The sequence below is a fragment of the Perognathus longimembris genome, chromosome 4, assembly GCF_023159225.1.
Source record: "Perognathus longimembris pacificus isolate PPM17 chromosome 4, ASM2315922v1, whole genome shotgun sequence".
Lineage (NCBI taxonomy): Eukaryota > Metazoa > Chordata > Mammalia > Rodentia > Heteromyidae > Perognathus > Perognathus longimembris.
Genome location: NC_063164.1, coordinates 46,626,125 through 46,649,474, shown reverse-complemented (window position 1 = coordinate 46,649,474; position 23,350 = coordinate 46,626,125). Strand labels below are relative to the sequence as shown.

Sequence of the window (23,350 nt, the reverse complement as noted above, 5' to 3'; positions counted from 1 at the left end):
CAGGAACAACTTAAGTGTGCAAGGGTTTTAGGGATAGGCAGTGTGTCCAGAGGAGTGATTGACCTTGCAGGGCTTTGCCAGGGACTTAAAGACTTGCCTCTACCCCACCCCCCTTTCATAGAACCCAAGAGTTTCCTGGGGCCTGGGAAGTTCTTGTTTCTGAGTGCCAGGGGCAGGGGGCGGGCACGCGTTGTACGTTTAAATAGCTGTGACCTCTGGGGGGATAGGGGCTTGGCAGCACCGAAGGAGACTGCCAAGGTGCTGTTTCCTTCTGGATATGCTCCCCGGGGGTGCTCCTGGAGTCTGGGATCCACGTCCCCAGCGCTGGATTCATTCGAGGCCACTCCTTTCAAGCCCAGCCATCCTACCTCCGCTGGGATGGACGCGCGGGGCGCCTCTACGGCCCAGTCTGGGTGTCCACCGTGGGTAGCTTCTGGACAGCAGGGATTCCCACTGAGGCCCGGGGAGGGGGAAGACCCCATGCGTGCCTAGGGGGCTCGCTGAACGTCCCGGAGCGCAGAAGGGCGATGCGGGGCGCAGCAGCCACCCGCCGCCCAGGGCTCCACTCCAGCCTGGCTGGCGCGCGGAAGCCGGGGGCGGGGAGCCCGGAGCGCCGCCCCGCCGGCGCGCCCCGCCCGTGGGAGAGGAGGGGCTGCGGCGCGGAGGACCACTGGAGGCGCAGCGCCGCCGCGGCTGTCGGTGCCGGAGACCGCGGCTCGGCACGCAGGCGGCGCCCGAGCCTCCGCTCGTCCGCTGGCCCGCGCGCCCGGCCGCCAGCCTCGGCCGCCCGCCACCTCGCGTCACGGCCGCTGCGAGATCCGCCGCACCACCGCTCACCCTCCAGGTAGGTGTCCAAGCTGCGGGGCGGGTGCCTGCGGGCAGCCACCACCGCGTCCACCCGCGGCCCGGGGGCATTGTGCGCGTCCGGAGGGCCGAGGACCCCGAGAGACGCACGGGGGAGGGGGGCAGCCGCAGCTTCGGTCCACCCCCACCTCCCTACGATGCATAACCTCTCCCCTCTCCAGCCCGTTAGCAGCGGCGGCCGGGAAGTGTGTGTGGGGAGGAGGCGGGTGGCTGTGTCAGCCCTTGGCGCGGCCAGGTGGGAGGGGGGTCCGGGTCTCCTTGGGTTTCTATGTCCGATCGCCGCCCTCCCCTGGTTGCGGGGAATTGCGGCCGCCCGGCACTCGCTCCCGCATTTCCCCGCTCCGCCCAGGTCCCCCTCCCCCCGCGCCTCCCTCGGTGCCCCGCTCCGGGGCCGGCTGAGGATTGAAGCTGGGGCTGGGAGAAGGACTGATGTAATTGTCAGCGGAGAAGCGAACCCGCGCCCGCGCGAGCTGACGCCTACGCCGCACCTTTCAGGGAATCCGGGAGCCCGGGGAGGGGGGCGGGGAGGGAAGCGGCTGGGGAAGTTGTGCGTTGGGGTTCGCTGTGCGCGTGCACTGCGGACTGCCCTCACGGGTACCCCCTGCCCATCCCGCCCCGCCCCCCCCCCCCTGCAGCCTCCGTCCGCTATCCAGGCCCAGGCCCAGTCTGTCTTCCCGGTTCAGATCGGGACAGGTTTGCACTGCAGTCAAGACGTGCCTCCCTGCGTCCAACCCGAGCTGACCGCAGATCGCGTGGCCGGGATGCAGGGGAATGGGGAAACCTGCCTGGGAAGGAAGCCTGGAAGAACTAATGACACCAGCAGATTTTTTTTTTAAGCCTCTACTGTATATAGACGCCGCCGCAAGCCACGCTTTAAGCTGTTTTTGAAAGTTATGACCACATACTGATTTTGTGGCGTTTCTGTGATACACCTGAACGGTTTAAACTAGAGATCCAAAGCTGGGAAAAGCATTACATAATGGACGTGAAGCAAATGACAGGAAACTAAGTGAATCTGCTAGTCTGCCAGATTATTTCTCTCTTCCGGACATATTTGGGCCCCCTAAGCCCCTTTTCTCTATGAGAATTTCCGTTTTAAATCGTTGGGCCGGATTTGGCAAATTGTATACTCAATTTTGATTCCCCCCTGAATAGCAAAATACTTTTCCGTGAGCATCTGTTCTTAATTTTTTTAATGCATGTTAGTGGATAGTTGTTTGTTTTATGGCTGATGAATAAATATGATCTCTCAAGGCAAAATTAGGAAAATTCACACCTTAAACCATTAAACTTTGTTTCCTCCTTGTTTGGTTTTTGCTTTCCCTTTTCCCGTTTTTTCCTAACCCCTCCTACCCACCCGCTCCTCTTCGGAAGCATTTCTACAGTTTGGGTAGTGGAAGTCCACAATGTTGATATTCCTGTGGAATGTTACAGCATTGCAGATACAAGACTAATAATAAATGAAGCAGAAGACCTCGCAGTAACTCTGGGAGTGAGCAGGAATCCAAGGTCGAAGGGAAGCTGCAGTGTAACTCAGCATGATCATCTACAGAGAATATGCGCAGCCCTCACCGGGCTGTAAGGAAGGCCATGATTGGTGGAATATTGATCTTTTAATTTTTTCCAGCTAGATTCAATATATTTTCCCCTACACGTAGTTTCCCCCCCCCTCAAGAAAACATATTTGAAATTTACACGCGTTCTTTTAAGAAGCCTAAAAATCTGGGCTCATATTTTCAGTTGTGATGTGAATAAGTTCAGTAGGTGGGGAGAATGCCCGGGTTCACTCAGTTTCTCCTCCTGGTGATTTATCAGATATTCCTGCCTTTCATCTGATGCTGTTCTGTGCGACATTTGCAGGGTCACAGAATACATTTCATATCCCTCCATTGGTTTAGCTTTCTTTTAACTTTATTCATGGCAAAGTACTTCTAAAATGCAATGCTTGTGGCTGGAGGTATATAGTAGATCTGTGGACACAGAATTAGGTAAAACTGTACATAGATAAAAGTTTCATATTGGGCCAGGAAGAATTCAATTTTATTAAAATGTTAAGTAGCATTTGCTGATCAATTAATAATTGCTCGTTGATTATATTACTTTATTTATTTATGATTTTACTTATTATTCCCACTGTTCAAGTCATGGGCCTAGGCATTGTAAGAGAGAATTAGGAATAAAATAGTGTCCCTGCCTTCCCGACCTTGAAAAGATAAAGTATGAATTCTCAAGAGAGGGATTTTCCTTCCACATTAAGTAATTAAACTTTTTTGGGCTCTTGAAAAAGTATTTTTATGCTGTCTGTTCACTTTTGGTGCTTTCTACCAGAGTCACTCAACATTGTATCAGTAAGATTCAGTCATGTTGTGTGTATAGTTAGCTGACTTTCACTACTGTGCAGTATTCTATTATATACATGTATATAACATATAGTATGTATTATAACATAATATGTTGCTCTGTTCTGCTGCCAGTGTCCATTTTTATATCAAAATATAACAGTGATCATTCATGTTTCTTTCCTGCAACTTCGTATGTACCATTGTTATAGTCCAGATGGTTATACTAATTTATGCAATTCAGAGAAATAAGAAAATACAAATAACCAAGTAGAAACAAGCATTTTTTTGCATACATATACATATACACACTTTTTTTGTGTGTGTTAGTCTTGGGGCTTGAACTCAGGATCTGGGAACTGTCCCAGGATTTTTTTGCTCAAGGATAACCCTCTACAGCTCTACTTCTGGTTGTTTTTTTTGTTTGTTTGTTTGTTTTTTGTAGTTAATTGGAGATAAGAGTCTCTTGGACTTTCCTGCTTAGGCTGGCTTGTAACTGAGATCATCAGATCTCAGTCTCCTGAGTAGCTAGAATTACGGGCATGGGACACTGATATCTGACACATAGTTTTTCCTTAAGCAAGAAAACAATGAACATAAAACTTAGGACTCTGGTTGTCATATGTTAGCGGTTCATACCTGGTAGTCCTAGATCCTCAGGAGACAGATCTGGAGAAGTATGGTTCGAAGCCAGCCTGAAAGTTGCTAAACTCTGTCTCCAAATAACCAGCAAAAAACAGGACTGGAGGAGTGGCTCAAGTTGTAGAGCATCTTGCATTTAAACCCTATTACAACAAAAACATTTTTTTTTTGAGGACAAGGAGATGGCTTGGGGAGAAGCACACAGGTAGATGTAAATTATTGGTGATGATCTAGTAATTGGGTTAGTGATGAGTTCATAGTTGGCCATTATATTAAAAAAGAAAAAGGAAATAATGATTGTACCTGGACCAGTGATGATAATTTTAAAGCACCAAGCAGTAGGGGTTTTGGGAGGTTGAATAAGCACAATAGAGTTGTCAAAGGACCACACACTTCTGGAGCTAGAAATTACAAGAAGAGAGAGAGAGAAGCAGTCCTGGGTGAACCCAGGAATTACCAAGAGTTCCTAAAGGAGATTCTCAGGCAGGAAGTAGCCTTGCTGAGAAGAGGTAGACTATCACATACCAAGTAACTGATTCCAAGGGATGTGAAGAAAGCCTTGGGAAATTTTCCAACAGTGAAGCACTCAAAAGTATGATAGAGTGGGGAACTGATGTATTGCAGGTAAGCAGGAGCTGTGAATTGGGTGAAGAATTCTCAAGGAGAAAAGGAGAATGAAAGAGTTCATTTTTAAAACATGCTAGAAGAGAATCCAAGGCTTATGATCTTAAATGAGAAAAAGGAAGGAGATTTTTTTTTTTTGCCAGTCCTGGGCCTTGAACTCAGGGCCTAGGCACTGTCACTGAGCTTCTTTTGCTCAAGGCTAGCACTCTACCACTTGAGCCACAGCATCGCTCCTGGCCTTTTCTATTTATGGTACTGAGGAATCAAACCCAGGTCTTCATGCATGCAAGGCAAGCACTCTACCACTAAGCCACATCCCCAGCCCTGAGAATAAAAGATTTTTGACTGTAATTGAAGAAACTAGGAAAGGCCATGGGAGAAGCTTTTCATGTGGGTCGTACATTAAGTAGTTAGTTAATATTAAATTCATGTTTGAATAGATGCACTTGGATTTGGGTGAGTAACTAAGACCCTCACACTGAAGAATGTGTCCCTCTGATAAAGTCACTGGAGTGTGGAAAAGCCAGTGAGAGTGAAGACTACATAAAACTCATTAGTATTATTCTTTACTGCATGGGGGTAGGAGGGGGGATCCTGGAGTTTGGACACAGGACTTGGGCACTGCCCTCAAGCTTCTCTTTGCTCAAGGCTAGTGCTCTACCACTGGAGCCACAGCTCTAATTCCAAGTTTTGGTTTTGTTTGTAGAACTTTTCTGCCTGGACTGGCTTCTAACTGCGATCCTCAAGTCTCAGCCTCCTGAGTATCTAGTGGCATGAGACACCAGCATTTAACATATGAAGATTATCAACACTGACAGTGGTATAGGTTCTGGAGTCAATTTGAAGGACTAGCTTAGAGAACAATTTAATGGATGGGGTGATTTAGTGTGTGTGGAGCTCTGGCCTAAACAAATCTAAAAGGAAGGTATTAATAGTCTGAGGTTCAGGAAATGTGATTGGATGAGGGGACTAGAATCTTTAGGGGTCATCTCTCTTTCCTGTTGTTTCCTATTGATGCTGCCAAGCAATAATTTATGCATAGGTATTTTTCATGGACCTCTTTAAATATTGTTTATATAGTAAGGGTTGCTTACACCATCCGCCAGAGAGAACGATACAGGACGAATGCCTTATTAAGTAGTTATTTATTTGATAAATACTGTCATAGGTTTTCAACATTTTCTTATATTTTAGTTTTTGTATGGCTTTCTATATGTTTCCTGACATTTCCCCAACTCTTTTTTCTTGCTGATTTTGCAACAACTGTTAAAGTAATTGAAGGCTGTATCATTTTCTCCAACAAAATCTAGTCCTCAATTGTCTTTCCATGGCATAGTAATTTGGAAAACATCTTGCTGATAGTTCCAACAGCAGTTAAGTAGAAATGTGGCAGCATCTTTGATTAAAAAAGAAAAGACTCACCTCCCAAGGGAACAAAGCTTGTTGTTTACCAATAAAGTCAGAAGTTATCAAAAAGGCCATAAAAGTAAAGGAGTCTATAGCTTTCCAAGGCTAATTTCAACATTCCTGCATTCAGCTCTATATACTTTACATTCCCCAAGTGGATATACTTAATGATTTGAAATCCATATTTGATTTAGGAGTTTTGATTAAGGCAATGAAATAAAGTTAATTTTAGGGCTAACTAAATCTAGGGTGAGCATGAAATACATCTCGGTTACTGAAGTTGGCAGTCTGCCATTTTGATATAGATCTGACTTTCATGAACTTTTGATATAGTTCTTTGGGCGTATAGTCATTTGATTACCAATCTCAGGCTGATCAACTTTCTCAGTGAGGTGACTGGAGTCTATGGCTGTCTAAAGAAGAAAGATGAGTATATATTTTTATTTGTTGTGTTTTGTTTTTTGCCAGTCCTAGGCCTTGGACTCAGTCTGAGCACTGTCCCTGGCTTCTCTTTGCTCAAGGCTAGCACTCTGCCACTTGAGCCACAGCGTCACTTCTGGCCGTTTTCTATATATATGATGCTAAGGAATCGAACCCAGGGCTTCATGTATACCAGTCAAGCACTCTTGCCACTAGGCCATATTCCCAGCCCCGAGTATATATTTTTAGACATTCAAAAGTCCAACTTAAACCCTGGCCTCAGTTTCTACCAGTAGTGTCACCTCACATATACTAAACTAAAGTCTAAGCTTTATTTACCTACTTGTGTTTATGGTGCTGAAAATGGAACCCAAGGTTTTGTGTGTACTTGGAAAACACTGTACCATTGAGTTAAACTTACACATTTAAAGAAGTTACTTTGATTTTTTTAAAATACATAGTACAATGGCAACATTATATTATTCAGATTCAAACTCTAGTTTGAACAGTAAAGTATGGACAAGAACAGTCAAATAAATTTGGCTAGAGGCAAAGTTGAAAGTCTGATTTTATTTTCATTATGATGGTATTCTTTTTTATGTTTATCTGTAGCAGCTAGACAGGCTTTTGCATATTCTCACCCAATCAGGAAACACATATGAGCGGTGTTTGGTGTGTAACTTTCCTAGAATAGAAAAAGTAGCACAATTTGAATGGCATGGTGATTATGAGAAGACAGTAATGAAATTCCTTTTGCTTCCAATAAACTTCAAACTTAAGAACTGTAGAGGGTGATATACAAGGTAGACCCAGAAAATATAGGGTTCATGTGAAACTCCATGTTCTGTTCAAGGCAGAATAGAATCCATATGAACTCTGGGTAATGGAGGCAAAGGTAAGAGAAGGTGGCTGTTGTGCCTCTGCCTGTCTTTCAGTATTATTTCAAAAAGTGGCAACAGAGGAATTACATGTGAATCTGAAAGCAGTCAGGTATTTTTGAACATGTCTGTAAATTTTAAAGGTTTAAACACCTTGAAGAAAGTAGAATATATGAGATAAAAATTTTGATAAATTGAATGCATTTGAGATTGAAGATATTCAGTCTCTATATGCAAAAGATAAACATCTTCACACTAGAGACTATTTTCTGCATCACTAACATCCAAAGAGCACCTATATATCAAGAATAAAAAATGAATGATAACCAAATGGTAAGGGGCAAATGAAAAAGAGTTTACAGAAAAGAAATTGCAGATACAAATTATCTTCACCTCATGATGAGAGAAATGCAATTTAAAAGTTATTTAAAGCAATTGGATTGGCAGAAATCATGTTTGCTAATACCTTACAATGGCAAGGCTCCCAGGAGCCAGGGAAACTTGTGAGTTGTTGGTAGGGAAACACAATGGTGCAATATCTGTGGACAGCATATTGCCACTACCCACACAAATAAAGAAATCCTACCTTTCCACCCCAGACACCCCCAGGAATTTCTCCATAGATTTAGTTCCACTTTGCAGAATGAATTTACACAAAGGCATTTTTTATTGCAGCATTGTTAATGGCAAGAACTTTAAAAGCCTCGATATTTATTTCTAGGCAATGGGTTAAATAAATTAGGATTAAAAAAAATCAAAATTAGGTAGCTGTCACACTATGAGACTACTCGGTATTTCCTGCTGTGGAAACATACCTAAGATAGAATGAGAGAACAAACTAAGGTATAGACGAAAACATTGGCCATTTGTGTTAACTACAAATACATCTTTTCTCTTGGAACTAAAAGGCTGTCTCTGGAAGGCTACACAAAAATTGGTGACCATAGCCACGTGCCAGTGGCTCATGCTTGTAATCCTAGCTACTCAAGAGGCTGAGGTCTGAGGTTTGCGGTTCAATGCCAGCTTGGGCAGGAAAGACCATGACACTCTTATCTCCAATGAACCACCAGAAAACTGGAAGTGGCACTGTGATTCAAAGTGGTAGAGCACTAGTCTTGAGTTAAAATGTTCAGGAACAGTGCCCAAATCCAAGTTCAAGCCCCACTACTGACAAAAAAAAAAATCAGTGACCATGATTGCTTTTGGGAAGGAAAACTGGGGTTTAGGGTAAACATGCAAGGGACACATTATTATTATTATTATTATTATTATTATTATTATTATTATTATTATTATTATACTATGTGTCTTGTACTGTTGTACTATTTTTAAACACTGGAGATCATATTTTCTTAAACCTAGTTTTCTAATTTATTGAGATCATTTGTGCCTATCAAGTACATGTTGTAACCAGTAGCTTTCCTTTGCAACTCTGGGGTCCATTCTTTGTAGAAGAACATACTAGTTGGCATAAACATTTACCCTTAATACAACCCTGACAGGCTCAAGTTCAAAGAGGAAAGACATTTGAACGAGTTGGGGCATTTTCATTGCCCATTGTTGCCCAGTTCTCTTCAACTGTGCCCCAGCTAATTGGTCGCACTGGGAGAGAGATCCAAGGAACATTGGAGTATGACGGGAATGCAGGTAGAAATGGAAGACAGAGAGGCCACAAGCAGGCTGAGAAATTTATTGCTACTACAGGGGCATCAAGGATATCTTTAGTGGTACAAAGAAGAGACCGCAATTCTGTAGGCTACAGTCTTGAGACAGTTGTTACCATGAGATTTGGTGTCGTGTTCAAGAATCTGTAGTTTTTTAAAGTGCCTCTGTAACTCCTTTGTATAACTACATAAAGATAATAAAAATTATAAGTAAAAATAAGTTCTAATTTTAAATGCTTAAAAAAAATATCTTTGGTTTGGGGAACCAGTTCTGGCAATTGCCTATCTCTCCAAACCCTTGTTTTAAAGATGGAGCATCTCCTTCAGCCCTTCATTCTCTGGAATGCTTTTATAAGTAACTCATACCATTTATGGAATCTCCCTTAGATACATGCTGCCCTGCTTTTGCTCCTCATTCCTCCTGGTTCTTCACTTTTCTCTTCTCCTTTCCCCTCCCCCTTACCATCCTCCACCTCAGCTTCTCCAGTGCTGGTATCATAGCATTCCCACATCCACCTTAGACACATCCTTTTAAAAGTGATGATCAAACCTTGCCTTTGTCCTCCTGGAGCCTCTGGGGTAGTAAGAGGAAGCAGAGGAGGCAACTGAATGGTTGGTGGAGTCATTGCTTTGAATAGTAGTAGTGAGTTAGACTAAAGAAAAGACGATATTTAGATTAAAGAAAAGAAAATCCTATCATGGTGCAAAGTTTAAGTTCCCTCAAAAGTAATAAAAATAGTTTATAATTATTAATACATACTTATTCGAAGTTAACATTTATAGCCTTTTGTTTAGAACTGGTCCTTATAGATCAGAATGATACTGATTTGGGGCAGAGAGTGTTATATCATCTTTCAGCCTCTAGGCATGCAGCTAGGATCAAATATGTGTTCTAAAAATGAACTGAGTAAATGATGTGAATGTCTCTTCTCTGTGAAAGGTCGGATGTGTGTGTGTGTGTGTGTGTGTGTGTGTGTGTGTGTGTGTCCTTTTTCCAACAAATATTTGTTAAGTAGAAAGAATCATCAGTAGGCTTTTAGTATCATGCTATAGGAAGCTTTAGATAACAAGCAGGGTGTTGAAGGACAAAGGATAGAAAGGTGAATGGGGTCACAGTATTCAAATTACATAAAAAGCCTTTCAATGCTCTCTGAAGGCTTGGTTTTGGAAAAGTCTGAAATACCTTCCTAAACCCCCCTCCAAGACTGTGGGAATTTCAGGATGCTTATGGTTTGTAATTAGTGTGTCTAATATGCCTAATTCCTCATGGAATGAGAGCAGGTTTAATCTTACACGAGTGAACATTTAACTACATTTAAGAGAGTAAATAGAGATTAAATACATGTGAGCATAGTATTGGGGGTAGACTGCAAGGAGGAATCCTTGCCACACATTCAACTTTTTTCAAATTAATCCTCTGTGAAAAGAGCCTCATGTTTTTAACTCTTTTTGTCATGAGGTATACTTAGAGAAAGAATGTGTATTTGACAGGTAGAGCCCTGGATTGGCTATCATAGATTTTCAAGCTCTTAGTAGCTTAGTAGTACCAAACAGCCAACCTTGAATCAGTAACCTTAGAACTTTATCTGGTAAATGAGCCGGAAACAGTGGTCCTGTAAGTCCTTTAAGATAAGGGGTGAAATTATCTATCATTACATTAAGTTCCCATTTCCCTAGGATCTAAAAAAGCAGAGAATCAAAATAACTGCACTTTTTTCCCCCTGTAGTCTTATTTGATGATATACATTTGATACTAAACTCCTCCCCAGGGGTGTTATAATAATAAGAAAGAGAGCCAGGCCCTGGTGGCTCATGCCAGTAATCTTAGCTACTCTAGAGGCTGAAATCTGAGGATCATGGTTTGAAGCCAGCCTGGGTAGAAAAGTTTATGAGATTCTTACCTCCATTTAACCAGCAAAAAAGACAGACGTGGAGGTGTGGCTCAAATGGTAAAACACTAGCCTTGAGTGAAAAAGCCAAGCAAGAGTAAGAGGTCCTGAGTTCCAGTCCCAGTACTGGTGGCACAAGTGTGTACACACAAGAAAAGAAATAATGTGGAAATAGAATACAAATGACAGTTTAATTACTAACAGTTTTTCTTAGGTGGTCAGTTGGCATTGTGGACTGGCCAGGCAAGGCCTGCTTGGTGGAGACATTTGAGTGGAGCCTAAAAGATGGGAAGATCTGGGTTCTGTTCCCATCCATGAGAAGGATGAAGAAGAGAAGAAAAGTATAATAATTATCATCATCCAATTTAGACAAATTACTTTTTGTTCTAGTCCTAGGGACTAAACTCAGAACCTAGGCAGTGTCTCTGATCCTTTGTGCTCAGATGCTCCACCATTTAAGCCATGGCTTTACTGGCATCTTTCTGTGGTTAATTGAGAGTCTTGGGGACATTCCTGCTTGAGCTGGCTTTGAACTGAGATCCTCAGATCTCAGCATCCTGAGTAGCTAGGATTATAAGCATGAGCCACTGGCACCTGGCTTAGACAAGTTACTTTTATGGTGGAAAGCTGTATAATTTCATCCTTGAACACTTCTGCTTTTTATTCTTGATTACTTTTTACTTTTGCTTTGGCAAACACTGAAATAGTTTTTCTTCAAAAATTAATTGCCGAGAAATCAATCCTACCAGTAGTAACTAATCACATTTTAAGAACTCTATTCTTTAACAGTCACTTTTGCATTTTAATAGTAGAATTCTCCATTATTTTTTTTTTTTTTTTTTTTTCTCTTCTTTTTTTTTTTTTTTTTTTTAATTTTTTTTTTATTATCAATTGAACATAAATTTTTTTTTTTTACAAGGTGCTGTGCAAAGAGGGTGCAGTTACATAGTAGGGCATTGTGTACATTTCTTGTGATATCTTACAACCTGTTTTCCCATCCCTTGTCTAGGTCAGGTAGACCCATATGCAGTATACAATGTATCAAGCACATATACAGTGTTCACAGACTTGGTCTCTACTGTCTCTCCATCTCCCTTTGTTAACAGTCATATATCAGGGAGATCATGCCCCTTTGTTTTCTGTGTTCTAGGCTTGTCTCACTCAACATTATTTGTTCGAGTTCTGACCATTTCCCTGCAAATAACAATATTTCACCATTCCTAATCGCTATGTAGTATTCCATTGTGTATAAGTACCATATTTTTTGGATCCATTCATCTGTGGAGGGGCATCTGGGTTGTTTCCAAATTTTGGCTATTGTGAATTGTGCTGCGATAAACATGGAAGTACAAATGTCCTTTTGATATCTTGGGTTTTGCTGTTTAGGATAGATGCCTAGGAGTGGTATGGCTGGGTCATAGGGTAGGTCTATATTGAGCTTTTTGAGAAACCTCCATACTGTTCTCCAAAGTGGCTGTACTAATTTGCACTCCCACCAACAATGGAGAAGGGTTCCTCTTTCCCCACAGCCCCTCCAGCATTTGTTGTTTCCTGAGTTCAGAGTATAGGCCATTCTAACTGGGGTGAGGTGGTATCTCAGGGTTGTTTTTATTTGCATTTCCTTTACTAGCAGGGATGTTGAGCATTTCCTCATGTGTTTCTTTGCCATTTTTATATCTTCTCTTGTGAAGTCTCTCTTTAGCTCTTTTGCCCATTTCCTAATAGGTTTATTGGGCTTGGAGGGGCTTAGTTTTTTGAGTTCTCTGTAGATGACAGATATCAGGCCTTTGTCTGTTGCTGTGCTGGTAAATATCCTTTCCCATATCGTTGGCTGTCTTTCTATTTTGGTGGCTATGACCTTAGCTGTGCAGAAACTTTTTAATTTGTAGTAGTCCCATTTGTTGAGTCTTTCCCCTATTTGTTGTGCGCCTGGGACTCTATTCAGGAAGTTCCTTCCTGTGCCTATAAGTTCTAGTGTCTTTCCTACTCTGTCCTTCAGTAGTTTCAAGGATTCAGGTCTGATGTTGAGGTCCTTGATCCATTTTGAGTTGATCTTGGTGCATGGTGATAGGCTTGGGTCTACTTTGAGTTTTCTGCATATGGCTGCCCAGTTCTCCCAGCACCAGTAGTTGAAGAGGCTATGTTTATTCCATTGTATGTCTTTAGCTCCTTTGTCGAATATCAGTTGGCTGTAAGAGTGCGGTTTTATTTCTGGGTCTTCAATTCTAATCCACTGGTCTTCCGATCTGTTTTTATACCAATACCATGCTGTTTTTGTTATGATGGCCTTGTAGTAGAGCTTGAAGTCTGGTATGGTGATACCTCCTGCACTATGTTTTTTGCCTAGAATTGCTTTGGCTATTCTAGGTTTTTTGCTGTTCCATATGAATTTATGGATTGGTTTCTCTATTTCAGTGAAGAATGTGGCTGGGATTTTGATAGGTATTGCATTGAATTTGTATAACAATTTGGGCAGTATGGCCATTTTCACTATATTGATTCTGCCTACCCATGAGCATGGGAGGTCTTTCCATCTCCTTGTGTCTTCTTTGATTTCCCTTATTAGATTTTTGTAGTTTTCATTGAATAGGTCCGTCACGTCCTTGGTTAAGTTGATCCCTAGGTACTTTATTCTTTTTTTGGCTACTGTAAATGGAATCGTTTCCATAATTTCCTTTTCTGTTTGTCTATTGCTGGTGTACAGAAAAGCTGCTGACTTTTGTGGGTTGATTTTGTATCCTGCTACTTTGCCAAATTGGTTTATTAGATGTAGGAGTTTGGGTACTGAGTTTTTTGGGTCCTTGAGATATAAGATCATGTCGTCTGCAAATAGGGATAACTTGATTTCTTCCTTGCCGATGTGGATCCCTTTGATGTCCTCCTCTTGCCTTATTGCTATGGCTAGGGATTCCAGTACTATGTTGAACAGAAGTGGGGAGAGTGGGCATCCTTGTCTTGTTCCTGTGTTTAGGGGGAATGATTTAAGTTTCTCTCCATTTAATATGATATTAGCAGTTGGTCTGTTGTATATGGCTTTTATTGTTTTGAGGAATGTTCCATCTATTCCTGTTCTCTCCAAAGCTTTTAATAGGTATGGATGTTGTATTTTGTCAAAGGCTTTTTGGGCATCGACTGAGATAACAATGTGATTCTTGATTTTAGTTCTGTTTATGTGGTGAATTACATTGATTGATTTACGGATGTTGAACCATCCTTGTGACTGAGGGATGAAGCCTACTTGGTCATGATGTATGATATTCTTGATCACTTTCTGGATCCTGTTAGCTAATATTTTATTGAGGAGCTTTGCATCTGTGTTCATTAGTGATATTGGTCTGTAGTTCTCTTTTTTTGTTGGATCTTTGCCTGGTTTGGGGATGAGTATGATATTAGCTTCGTAGAATGAGTTCGGGATTTTTCCCTCCGTTTCTATTTCGCGGAAGAGTTTGAGGAGTATTGGAATTAGCTCCTCACTAAAGGTTTTGTAGAATTCATTGGTGAATCCATCTGGGCCTGGGCTTTTCTTAGTAGGGAGGTTCTTGATTACCTCCTGTATCTCACCGTAAGTTATTGGTTTATTTAGTTGATTTATTTCTTCTTGGTTCAGTTTGGGCAGTTTGTACTTCTCTAAGAATTGATCCATTTCTGTAAAATTATTGTTTTTTGCTGAGTAGAGGTTTTGGAAATAGCTCCTTATGATTGTTTGAATATCGTGTGTATTTGTTGTAATTTTTCCTGTGGAGTCCCTGATTTTACGAATATGAGTCTCTTCTCTTCTTTTTTTTGTGAGTCTTGCAAGGGGTCTGTCAATTTTGTTTATTTTCTCAAAGAACCAGCTTTTAGTCTTATTTATTTGTTGAATGGTCTTTCTATTTTCAATCAGATTTATCTCTTCTTTAATCTTTGTAATCTCTCCCCTCCTAGTCATTTTAGATTCTGTCATTTCTTGTTTCTCCAGTTGTTTTAGTTTCATCGTGAGGGTATTCACCTGCTCTGCTTCCATTCTTTTAATGTGGGTACTGAGTGCAATGATCTTGCCCCTCAGTACTGCCTTAGCTGTGTCCCATAGGTTTCTTTGTGATGTGTTTTCTTTGTCATTGTGGCTTATGAATTCGTTGATTTCATCTTTAATTTGATCTGTGGCCCAAGTGTTGGATAGCAGCGTGGGGTTTAGCCTCCAAGAGTGTGTATAGGCTCTGTGGTATCCTTTGTTGTTGAGGGTTACCTTTAATCCACTGTGATCAGATATAATACATGGGATGATGTCAATTCTTTTGTATTTGCTGAGGTTCTTTGTGTGGGCTATGACGTGGTCTATTTTGGAATATGATCCATGGGCTGCTGAAAAGAAGGTGTATTGGGTCTCTGTAGGGTGGAAGGTTCTATATAGGTCTGTTAGATCCATTTGGGCAATGGTGTTATTTAGGTCCTCAGCTCCCTTACTAATCCTCTGGGTGTTGGATCTGTCTCTTGGAGAGAGAGGAGTATTAAAGTCACCCACTATGATTGTGTTTGCATCTATCTTGCTCTGTAATTCTGTGAGAATTTGCTTGACATATGTCGGGCCTCTTTTGTTCGGTGAGTATACATTTATCACCGTGATGTCTTGATTCTGGATTTTTCCTTGTATCAATATGTAGTGTCCTTCTTTGTCTTTTTGAGTGGACTTTAAAGAGAAATCCAGCTTGTCTGAGATCAGGATGGCTACACCTGCCGTTTTGGTGGGTGCATTTGCTTGGTAGATCTTGCTCCATCCTTTCATTCGAAGCCTGTTTTTGTCCCTTGCTGTAAGGTGGGTCTCTTGTAGACAACAGATGTCAACTTTTTGCTTGCGGATCCATTCTGCCAGTCTGCTCCTCTTGATCGGGGAGTTTAAGCCATTTATATTTAAAGAGATCAAGGATAAGGGTGTTTTTTCTCCTTCCATTTTCTTGTTGGGCTGTTTTTTCCTGTTGTTTTTTTTTTTTTTTTCTTCTTGTCTTTAGTGAGCTTGTGTTTCTGCTGGACTTTGGCTATTGAAGTTTCTTTCTGAATCTGTCTGTGTGTCTTTTACGATCTCTGTTGGGTGGGCTTCCCCTCTTAATATTCGCTGTAGGGCTGGTTTTTTATTCACATACTCCTTTAGCTCCTCTTTGGTGTGGAAAGATCTGGTTCTCCCTTCGAATGTGAACTCCAGTTTCGCTGGATATTTGATCCGAGGTTGTAAATTGTTATTCTGAAGTACTTGGATGGTGTTCTTCCACTCACTTCGAGCTTGGTAAGTTTGTGTGGATAAGTCGGATGTTATTCGAATCCTCTTCCCATTGAAAAAAGTTTCCTTCTTCGCTTTGGCTGAATTCAGAATTTGCTCTTTAATCTTGAGGTCTGTAGTCTTGAATATTATGTGCCTTGGGGTGGTTTTCCTGGGGTCTGGCCTGCCAGGTGTCCTATAGGCTTCGGTTACCTGGATGGGGTCCCCTGTGAGATTGGGGAAGTTTTCTGCAATAACTTTATTGAGAACATGATTAAGCCCTCTGCTCTGATATTCGGCTCCTTCTTCTATTCCAATTATACGCAGATTATATCTCTTGTCTTTGTCCATTAGTTCCTGGAGTAATCTTCCCTGAAGCTTCACCTTTTCTTGGAGTGTGGTCATTTTCTGGTTGTTGTCAGCTGCTTCATCGTCCAGGCGAGAGATTCTGGATTCCATATGGTCCACTCTTTGTGTTATGGTTTCAATTGCGGAGTTTATGGATGTCAGAGAGCTATTCATGGTTGTCATATCAGCTCTGATCGTGGAAATTTCTTCCTTTAAAGAGTTGTATTTTAAATCTATTTTTTCATGCATTTCAATTCTCAGGGTGTGGAGATTTTCTTTAAAGGCGGCTTGCATTGTATCCATTTTTGCTTCCATTTCTTTAAACGAGGCTTGCATTGTATCCAGTTTTGCTTCCATTTCTTTCTTGGCTTCCTGGGTGTCCTTCCAGATTTCCGCTCTAAACTCCTGGAATTGTTTTCTGATTTCATTTCTGACGGTTTCGATCATTCCTGTTAACATGTCCTCATTTGCTTTTTTATTCTCCATCTCCTCTCCAGTCGTGCTGCTTTTTGGAGCTGGCGAGTTGGCTTGTCCTTTGATGAACTGAGTTATGTTTCTTTGTGATTTGCGCATCTGGAAGTCTGTGTAGATCTTCCCTCCCTTCTGTGTAGGCGTGTCTGCGTCAGCAGGTGCTGTCGCTGTGGCCCCGCCCACCAGTGCAGGGCACGCCTATCAGAGCGGGCCCTTTCGCCGGGGCCCCGCCCTCCTGTGCACTGTGAGTCCCCTACAACAGGCACTTAAGTGGGGTCTGTCTCCCAGAGCGAGCCCTGGGTTGTTGGGTTGTGCTTGCGCCCTCCCGCGAGTCCGTTGGGTGGGGGAAGCAGTATGTGTGGGGCCCAGTGGGATCGACTGTCCGGGTGTGGCTTGGCACCCTCAGACCTCGCCTCCGCTTCGAGGAGGGGGAACGAGATCAGGCTCAGGTGACCCTGCTGGGCTGGTATTGCCCACCAGCGCCTGTGATTTTAGTTGTAAGAGTCCGCAAGGTCTAGGCGCCTCGGGTGGGGCTTGCCCTGCCGGCCGTCCCTGGCCCCTGTTGGGAAGGGGGCGGGGCCGGTTCTGCCAGTTCAGGAACCTTTGGGGGCTTGGGGCTGTTCCGCCCTTCCCCTGCTAGACTGGCTTCCCAGTGCCTGCTGGGAGCTTCCCGCCTGATTTGGGGAATCTTTGTTCCCACGGGAGTGGGGAGGGGGAGGGAGGGAGATATATCGTCTTTGTCGGGCTTGGGTCTCCCGTTGGGGGAAGGGATTATGGGGGACTCACTTTTGCTGCTTTGTGTGTGTGTCCCGCACCGCCGTTGGCCCTTCAGGGGTTGGCGAAGTGTCGTGGTGGCTCCCCCGTTCCCTCTTTCTGCCGCGCTGGGTTCCCTTGTCCGAATCCGGTGTGGACCCGAACTTCTCGTCGCTGCTGGGTGTGTCTTGGTCCGCACCCTGTTTTGTGTCCGTGGGGTCTCCCGCTATATGGATTCTGCGCTCCTGGCAACCTGTCTGCCGATCGCCGGGTTTCCCTTTCCCAGCCTGACCCTGTTTGGGCCAGGGCCGGCTGGTGGGGGGAGGGTGCCCCGATTAATCTCCGGCTCCGTGTAGGTTTTCGGTTCTTCTTTTTTGCTCCTTTTTGTTTTCCTGCGTTTCTCCACTGCTTCTGGATGCTGGTTTTGCTGGGTTCTTGGTGGAGTGTTGGGTGTTGGAGTTCCCAGCTCGCTATTCAGTTGGTGCGAGTCGGGGTGCCTCCCTATTGTCTCGGCGCCATCTTTCTCCGGTCTCTCCATTATTTTAAGAATTACAACATCTGAGAATTAAGCAAGCCTTAGAATAGTAGACTATTTTCTAGTTGTAAGAGGTTAAAACTAACCATACTCTGGAAAAATCCAAGATCATATATTGAATTGAGATTTTTTTCATTAAGATTCATTATTGTAATTGTCCTCTGTTTACACTTCATGCTAAGTAGAATTAGTGTGATGTATGTTTCATATTTATGAAAAATTCTTAATATATTTGGTAAAGACACAAAGCAAAACAAAATCCTGCTGGGCATTATTGACTTACACCTCTAATCTAGCTACTCAGAAGCTGAGATCTGGAGGATTGATGTTTAAAGCCATCCTGGGCAAAAAGGGCCACTAGATTCTACCTTCAAAGAAAAGGGCAAAAAAGCAGGTCCAGCGGCATAGCTCAAGTGCCAGCTGAGTGACCAAGCAGAGTGTGAGGCCCTGAGTTCAAACCCTGGCCTCACAGTAAGTAATTAGTCAACTGTTGTTGTTAAAACCAGGACAATTTTATGTTAAACTGGAAACACCTCTTAGTATTTAGAAGTAGGAGAAGGTATCTGTGAAATACTCATCAGCAAATTGCATATATGTCTTATAGCCAGAATGTTGATGTAGCTAATGTACATATATTTGTGCATATTACAGAAAAAGCTGGACATGTTCAGGGGATGGCGTGGACTATTTGTTTATGTTACAGGAAAATAACAAGCATGTATAAAGAGTTCCAAATATGAGTTCATAATGTTTATGTAAAATTAGGCTTTAAAAAATTTTTAATTTATTTTTTATTGTCAAGGTGAAGTACAGAAGGGTTACAGTTACATACATTAGGTAATGAGTACATTTCTCATCCAAGTTGATGCCTCCTCCCTCATTTTTCTCTCACCTTTCCTCCTCTTATGTATTTATGGCTGTAGGTTTCAGGCACAGACTCAGGCCAAGGCTGCAGAGTCCAAATCCTAGCCATGTCTAGCTTTATGACCTTCAGTGAGTCATGGCACACTTCTTTGCCTTCTTACTTCATTTGTGAGGTGGGAAACCTAAAAATAGTACCTATCAGATGGATTTTCTGGAAGGATGTAGTGAATTTGTTTCTTGTCTATTTCTTAGCACAGGACACATAGTGAATGCTATATAAGTACTAGCTGTTATTTTAGCATGCCAATTGAAAATGAGATGTATTAGTATCTATTAATTGGAATACTTATGTAACCTGGAACTGCAGTCATTTTTCTTATGCCTTGTTACAAATCAAATGCTAATGTAAGAATGAAAGGAAGTTGTCAGCAATTTTGCCAAGGCTCTGTTCTAATGCTAACAGCCTGTTGGAAGTATTTTATAGGCTTACCCACTGCTTATTCATAGCATGACAATGTTCAGGAGATTGATGGAGCTTAAGGGAGAAAGATGATTAAGCTGTTGATCCTGTTCTCAGGAACCTTCCAGTTGTATTGAGGGGGTGGGTAAAGATAAGACATCATCTAATATGACACCAAGTATGATAGCATACATGATGCACAAAGCATGTGATTTAGTGCTATGAGCATCTCTGGAGCTGTGAGCATTCAAGGAGGTTTTGTGGCTATGAGGGCCAGGGATAGAAATTTAACAACTGGTGACATTTTTTTTTTCAGGGAAGAACAGGAGGAGAAAGCTGAGGGAAGGAAAAAACAGGTTGTGTAATAGACAAAAGACAGAGCATCATGTCTTCTAGTCAATCAAGGAAAGAATTTCTAGGAAGCGAACTGGACCCTCACAGGTATTAACGGAAATGTCAAGGAGAATGAAGAATGGAGGAAGACCATGGCATGTCTCTACACCTGGTGCTAATGAGCCTTGCCTGGAGATAGAGTTAACATTGGCTGTCAAATCAGCTGGAGTACAGAATACCTGGAAACATAGCAGCTTTGTTTGTGGGAGAGTCTGAGGATTTTTCCAGATGGAATTACCATGTGAGGTTTTCATGGACTAGATAGGGAAAATGCCTCCCTCTCAAGATGAGTGGGCTGAGTCAAGCAGTCATTCCAGGATCAGAGGACAAAATTAGGAAGAGCCAATGTGTCAGTGTATCTCCCACTAAGCCAGAACATAGAATTTTTGTTCTCTGCTTGGATATTCATCTTCCAGGTTCTCTGGGCTTTTGACTGTTGGACACAAACCCACATTCCCAAGTGTCTCAGACCTTTGCCTTCAGGCAGAGTTTTACCATCATCTTCTTCGGTTCTGAGGCCTTTGGGCTTAGGCTGAGATACACTGTCAGCATCCTGAGGTTCAGGGATTGAATACAACCTACTTTGGGACATCTGTATCCATAATAACATGAGATAGTGCTCCCTAATATTCTTTGCACATCTGATAGTTTTTTCTCTCTGAATGAAGGCACTTGATGCTATTTGTTTACATGTATGTATGTATTGTGCCAGTCCTGGAGCTTGAACTCAAAGCCTGAGCACTGTCCCTGAGCTTTTTTTGTTCAAAGCTAGCACTGTACCATTTGAGCTACAGCTTCCTTTCTTGCTTTTTGCTGGTGAATTGGAGATAACAGATTTTCCTTCTTGGGCTGATTTTTAAGCTTGATCCTCAGATTTCAGCCTCCTGAGTAGCTAGGCTTACAGGTATGAGCCATTGGCAACTAGCAATTTGTTTATTTGACAAAGATAACTTGAAAAGGAATTTCTCTAAACCACGCGATATATAGTCTTCTTTTATCAGTGTAAGTTCACATGAAGCCATTCATCACATAATGGCACTTTTGCCAACAGTAGATTTTATATGTGACATGTTTGTCTCATGAGATTATAATAAATTGTTCTCTCCTAGTGACATTGTAGCCACTCTAATTAGCATAATGCATTCATATATGTTTATGATGCTGCTGATGTGAACCAGCTATTCTCCTTCCAGATTTATAAAAGTGGAGCAGAAGCTGGGCATAGTGGTTCACACTAATCCCAGCGCTTCAGAGACTGAGGTGGGAGGATTGAGAGTTGGAGGCCAAACTGGGTTAAATAGTGAATTAAAGGCCAGTGTGAGTTAGTGTTGCTCAGTGGTAGGCCCTGAGTTTGACTTCCAATACCACCTCTTCCTTCACTCTTTTTAATTTTGTAGGATACACTTTGGATTTTTTTCTGTATTTCCCTCCCTCTTCTCATCTTCATTTGTCTACTCCTTCTCCTTGACCCCATTGAAATGGCCCCCCTTTAGAGTACCTGCTTCCCGGTGTTTTATTTTGCTGCATTTTGATTTTGGCTTTCTAAGGAGTTACACTATTTGAAATTTCCCATGAATCTATTATATTTCAGTTAATACATTTAGATACCCTTGTATATCACTGAAATTATGTACTTAAGGAGCTTGCAAGCAAAATCTAGCTTCCACATATAAGGGAAAATTTGGGTTTTTGTCTCTCTGGGCCTGACTTACTTTAGTTCACTTAATTTTTTCCAAATCTTTCCATTTCTTCACAAATGGTACAATGGCATTCTTTCTAATGGATAAGTAAAACTCTCTCTCTCTCTCTCTCTCTCTCTCTCTCTCTCTCTCTCTCTCTCTCTCTCTGTGTGTGTGTGTGTGTGTGTGTCTTTTAAAGAGAAAGCAGAATGATTTTATTGCCTCAGTTTGGGGTCTGATCCTGTGTCTCCCTGGCTATCTGAGACATGGGCTCCAACCTTCAGCTGCCTTGTGACTACTCAAAAATGTCAGAGGGAGCCTGGTGGGATTGATAACCATTAAGAGCTTGTTTTCTTTTTCATTTGTTAAATCCCCTAAACTATTGCTGTTAACGGGTGCTTTTTTTGTGTAGAACTAGAAAATTCCATTCCTCTTTTTCAACCCCATGTCACATTGCTATGTGCTCATTAGTCATTCCGTAAGTGCTCTTAAATGTATAATTTTTGTTAATTGATTCAAATAAAATTACCCTGTATTTTGTTTGCCATTAACATGCACTAATTGTAGGTTTGTTTAGTTTTTATTTACACTTCAGTCTTTAGGAACACTGAAGAAAAAGTCTTGGAGCATTTTTCCTTCCTCCTTTAACTTGAATGGAAAAACATGTATTTGGATAAAAAGCAATGCTGTACATATAGTCTCAAAATGTTCATTCCAGGTTAGATAACTGACAGTTATTTCTGTTTCTCTCTGAAAGAAATATTTTTAAAAACTTTAGAAGAATAACTGTTCTTTCTGAGCTGGCCAAATTATGTAAAACGACAAGATTTTTAAATTGCATTATTTTTCAAAGTCAGCCATGAAGTTAACAAAGATTAAATAAGTTTTTGCAGTTGGAAGTGCTGAAACTATTTTGTTTCTCCTTTTTGGTTGAAAAAGGCCATTTGACATATCTTTGCAAATCAATAGCTTACCATATAGATTCAAGCAAGGTTGTGTTTCTTCAAAAATAATAATGATGGAATTCACCTCATACGCCCATCTCAGCTGGCATAGGCATAATATTTCAACATTAATTTACTAATTTTATTTTGGTGGTGATGGAATGTTGTCCAAAGGTGTCATTTGATAATCTTGTACTATTTTCTTAGAATAATTCTTGCAAGATTCTGTCTGAATTTACTGGCTTGTCTTTTGCAATTCCCAAAATGCCTGAAGAATTCCAGAGATACAATCCTAAAATTTCATGTTCTATAAACGAATCTTAATATTGAACTGAAATTCAGAATCATGGCTAGTACTCTTTCTTTTCCAAAGAAAATAATGGTTCTTTGTGGATTACTTTGAGAATGTTATGTGAAAAGGAGATGTGCAAAGTATCTGTCATCTTACTTTTTCCTCCCTCTTTTCTTTCTTCCCTGTCCCTCCTTCCTTTACTGCTCCATCCCCCTGCTCTCTCCCATCCTCTCTCCCCCCCCCCTTCCTTTTTTTCCACTCCCCACAGCTCCCCTCTCCTCTGGTCCCCTCCCCTCTTTCTTTCCCTTCTCCTCTTCTTCCTTCCCCCTCACCCCCATGCCCTCTCTCGCCTTCCCCTTCCCAATTCTTTATGCAAGGGCTTATATCCAGTGCCTTATGCATGCCAGGCAAATGCAGAAACAGTGAGCTCCACCACCAGCTATCATTTCTTAGGATTTCAATACTTAAGAGTTAACAGGTATATTAGGCATTCCAGCATTACCTGAACCACAGAAAGGACCACAGTAGTATCTAGTCCACATTTGTTATTTTTTAAGGAGCAAACTGTGGTTCTGATAGTTGATGGAGGTGTCTAAGCCAGTGCTAGACCATTGTTTTATTGACCATCACATGCTTGCCTACTAGACCATCCTG

General features: G+C 42.0%; 1 protein-coding gene across 7 annotated transcripts in view; it reads left to right on the top strand.

The window, feature by feature from the left end:
* Positions 1-693: 693 nt before the first annotated feature.
* Positions 694-23,350, top strand: part of Osbpl6 (oxysterol binding protein like 6) — a 185,685-nt gene continuing 163,028 nt past the window's right edge. For 4 of the 7 annotated variants that reach the window (XM_048345175.1, XM_048345179.1, XM_048345173.1 and 1 more), the window contains exon 1: positions 697-844. The gene's annotated coding sequence lies outside the window, so the exon portion shown is untranslated. Of the gene's footprint in view, positions 845-23,350 lie in introns of all 7 variants that reach the window. The other 3 variants (XM_048345180.1, XM_048345177.1, XM_048345176.1) reach the window with 3 other exon arrangements.